The 3792-nt window shown below is 63.1% G+C and overlaps 1 non-coding gene across 1 annotated transcript; it reads right to left on the bottom strand.

Annotated features, from left to right (window-relative positions):
* Nucleotides 1–119, bottom strand: LOC148058123 (5S ribosomal RNA). The gene has a single exon (XR_015710153.1). It is a non-coding gene; the product is annotated as a 5S ribosomal RNA (ribosomal RNA).
* Nucleotides 120–3792: the final 3673 nt, after the last annotated feature.

The following is a 3792-nucleotide window of genomic DNA, read 5'->3' as shown; positions in this document are numbered from 1 at the left end:
TGCTTACAGCACCCAGTATTCCCAGGCGGTCTCCCATCCAAGTACTAACTGGGCCCGACCCTGCTTGGCTTCCGAGATCAGACGAGATCGGGCTCATTCAGGGTGGTGTGGCCGTAAGCGAGGGAAGCGCTTGTGAAATGCCCCAAAGTGTTGAAAATGTTCCCCAGGCCCCTGGTTCCCCATCCCCGCAGGAGGAGGCTCCCCAGGCCCCCTGGTTCCCCATCCCCGCAGGAGGAGGCTCCCCAAGCCCCCTGGTGCAGGAGGAGGCTCCCCAGGCCCCTGGTTCCCCATCCCCGCAGGAGGAGGCTCCCCAGGCCCCCTGGTTCCCCATCCCCGCAGGAGGAGGCTCCCCAGGCCCCATGGTTCCCCATCACCGCAGGAGGAGGCTCCCCAGGCCCCCTGGTTCCCCATCCCCGCAGGAGGAGGCTCCCCAGGCCCCCTGGTGCAGGAGGAGGCTCCCCAGGCCCCCTGGTTCCCCATCCCCGCAGGAGGAGGCTCCCCAGGCCCCCTGGTTCTCCATCCCCGCAGGAGGAGGCTCCCCAGGCCCCCATGTTCTCCATGCCCGCAGGAGGAGGCTCCCCAGGCCCCTTGGTTCTCCATCCCCGCAGGAGTAGGCTCCCCAGGCGCCCTGGTTCTCCATCCCCGCAGGAGGAGGCTCCCCAGGCCCCCTGGTTCTCCATCCCCGCAGGAGGAGGCTCCCCAGGCCCCATGGTTCCCCATCACCGCAGGAGGAGGCTCCCCAGGCCCCCTGGTTCCCCATCCCCGCAGGAGGAGGCTCCCCAGGCCCCCTGGTTCTCCATCCCCGCAGGAGGAGGCTCCCCAGACCCCCATGTTCTCCATGCCCGCAGGAGGAGGCTCCCCAGGCCCCTTGGTTCTCCATCCCCGCAGGAGGAGGCTCCCCAGGCCCCTGGTTCTCCATCCCCGCAGGAGGAGGCTCCCCAGGCCCCCTGGTTCTCCATGCCCGCAGGAGGAGGCTCCCCAGGCCCCCTGGTTCTCCATGCCCGCAGGAGGAGGCTCCCCAGGCCCCCATGTTCTCCATGCCCGCAGGAGGAGGCTCCCCAGGCCCCTTGGTTCTCCATCCCCGCAGGAGGAGGCTCCCCAGGCCCCTGGTTCCCCATCCCCGCAGGAGGAGGCTCCCCAGGCCCCCTGGTTCTCCATGCCCGCAGGAGGAGGCTCCCCAGGCCCCCTGGTTCTCCATGCCCGCAGGAGGAGGCTCCCCAGGCCCCCTGGTTCTCCATCCCCGCAGGAGGAGGCTCCCCAGGCCCCTGGTTCTCCATGCCCGCAGGAGGAGGCTCCCCAGGCCCCCTGGTTCTCCATGACCGCAGGAGGAGGCTCCCCAGGCCCCCTGGTTCTCCATCCCCGCAGGAGGAGGCTCCCCAGGCCCCCTGGTTCCCCATCCCCGCAGGAGGAGGCTCCCCAGGCCCCCTGGTTCTCCATCCCCGCAGGAGGAGGCTCCCCAGGCCCCCTGGTTCCCCATCCCCGCAGGAGGAGGCTCCCCAGGCCCCCTGGTTCTCCATGCCCGCAGGAGGAGGCTCCCCAGGCCCCCTGGTTCCCCATCCCCGCAGGAGGAGGCTCCCCAGGCCCCCTGGTTCTCCATCCCCGCAGGAGGAGGCCCCCCAGGCCCCTGGTTCCCCATCCCCGCAGGAGGAGGCTCCCCAGGCCCCCTGGTTCTCCATGCCCGCAGGAGGAGGCTCCCCAGGCCCCTGGTTGGGAGAGGGGGAAAAAGAGCAAAGTGTTTAAAAATGCCCCAAAGTGTTGAAAATGTTCCCCAGGCCCCTGGTTCCCCATCCCCGCAGGAGGAGGCTCCCCAGGCCCCCTGGTTGGGAGAGGGGGAAAAAGACCAAAGTGTTTAAAAATGCCCCAAAGTGTTGAAAATGTTCCCCAGGCCCCTGGCTCCCCATCCCCTCAGGAGGAGGCTCCCCAGGCCCCCTGGTTGGGAGAGGGGGAAAAAGAGCAAAGTGTTTAAAAATGCCCCAAAGTGTTGAAAATGTTCCCCAGGCCCCTGGTTCCCCATCCCCGCAGGAGGAGGCTCCCAAGGCCCCCTGGTTGGGAGAGGGGGAAAAAGAGCAAAGTGTTTAAAAATGCCCCAAAGTGTTGAAAATGTTCCCCAGGCCCCTGGTTCCCCATCCCCGCAGGAGGAGGCTCCCCAGGCCCCCTGGTTGGGAGAGGGGGAAAAAGAGCAAAGTGTTTAAAAATGCCCCAAAGTGTTGAAAATGTTCCCCAGGCCCCTGGTTCCCCATCCCCGCAGGAGGAGGCTCCCAAGGCCCCCTGGTTGGGAGAGGGGGAAAAAGAGCAAAGTGTTTAAAAATGCCCCAAAGTGTTGAAAATGTTCCCCAGGCCCCTGGTTCCCCATCCCCGCAGGAGGAGGCTCCCCAGGCCCCCTGGTTGGGAGAGGGGGAAAAAGACCAAAGTGTTTAAAAATGCCCCAAAGTGTTGAATAATGTTCCCCGGCCTCCTGGTACCCCATCCCCGCAGGAGGAGGCTCCCCAGGCCCCCTGGTTGGGAGAGGGGGAAAAAGAGCAAAGTGTTTAAAAATGCCCCAAAGTGTTGAAAATGTTCCCCAGGCCCCTGGTTCCCCATCCCCGCAGGAGGAGGCTCCCAAGGCCCCCTGGTTGGGAGAGGGGGGAAAAGAGCAAAGTGTTTAAAAATGCCCCAAAGTGTTGAAAATGTTCCCCAGGCCCCTGGTTCCCCATCCCCGCAGGAGGAGGCTCCCCAGGCCCCCTGGTTGGGAGAGGGGGAAAAAGAGCAAAGTGTTTAAAAATGCCCCAAAGTGTTGAAAATGTTCCCCAGGCCCCTGGTTCCCCATCCCCGCAGGAGGAGGCTCCCAAGGCCCCCTGGTTGGGAGAGGGGGAAAAAGAGCAAAGTGTTTAAAAATGCCCCAAAGTGTTGAAAATGTTCCCCAGGCCCCTGGTTCCCCATCCCCGCAGGAGGAGGCTCCCCAGGCCCCCTGGTTGGGAGAGGGGGAAAAAGACCAAAGTGTTTAAAAATGCCCCAAAGTGTTGAATAATGTTCCCCGGCCTCCTGGTACCCCATCCCCGCAGGAGGAGGCTCCCCAGGCCCCCTGGTTGGGAGAGGGGGAAAAAGAGCAAAGTGTTTAAAAATGCCCCAAAGTGTTGAAAATGTTCCCCAGGCCCCTGGTTCCCCATCCCCGCAGGAGGAGGCTCCCAAGGCCCCCTGGTTGGGAGAGGGGGAAAAAGAGCAAAGTGTTTAAAAATGCCCCAAAGTGTTGAAAATGTTCCCCAGGCCCCTGGTTCCCCATCCCCGCAGGAGGAGGCTCCCCAGGCCCCCTGGTTGGGAGAGGGGGAAAAAGAGCAAAGTGTTTAAAAATGCCCCAAAGTGTTGAAAATGTTCCCCAGGCCCCTGGTTCCCCATCCCCGCAGGAGGAGGCTCCCAAGGCCCCCTGGTTGGGAGAGGGGGAAAAAGAGCAAAGTGTTTAAAAATGCCCCAAAGTGTTGAATAATGTTCCCCGGCCTCCTGGTACCCCATCCCCGCATGAGGATGTCACCCAGGCCCCTGGTTCTCCATCCCCGCAGGAGGAGGGATTGTGGGTGGGAGAGGGAAAAAAAGAGCAAAGTGTTTAAAAATGCCCCAAAGTGTTGAAAATGTTCCCCGGCCTCCTGGTACCCCATCCCCGCATGAGGATGTCATCCAGGCCCCTGGTTCTCCATCCCCGCAGGAGGAGGGATTGTGGGTGGGAGAGGGAAAAAAAGAGCAAAGTGTTTAAAAATGCCCCAAAGTGTTGAAAATGTTCCCCGGCCTCCTGGTACCCCATCCCCGCCTGAGGATGTCACC

Source organism: Callionymus lyra, unplaced genomic scaffold (assembly GCF_982586985.1).
Source record: "Callionymus lyra unplaced genomic scaffold, fCalLyr1.hap1.1 HAP1_SCAFFOLD_168, whole genome shotgun sequence".
Lineage (NCBI taxonomy): Eukaryota > Metazoa > Chordata > Actinopteri > Syngnathiformes > Callionymidae > Callionymus > Callionymus lyra.
Note: the sequence above shows the minus strand (reverse complement) of the source record. Positions and strands in the feature narration are given on the sequence as shown.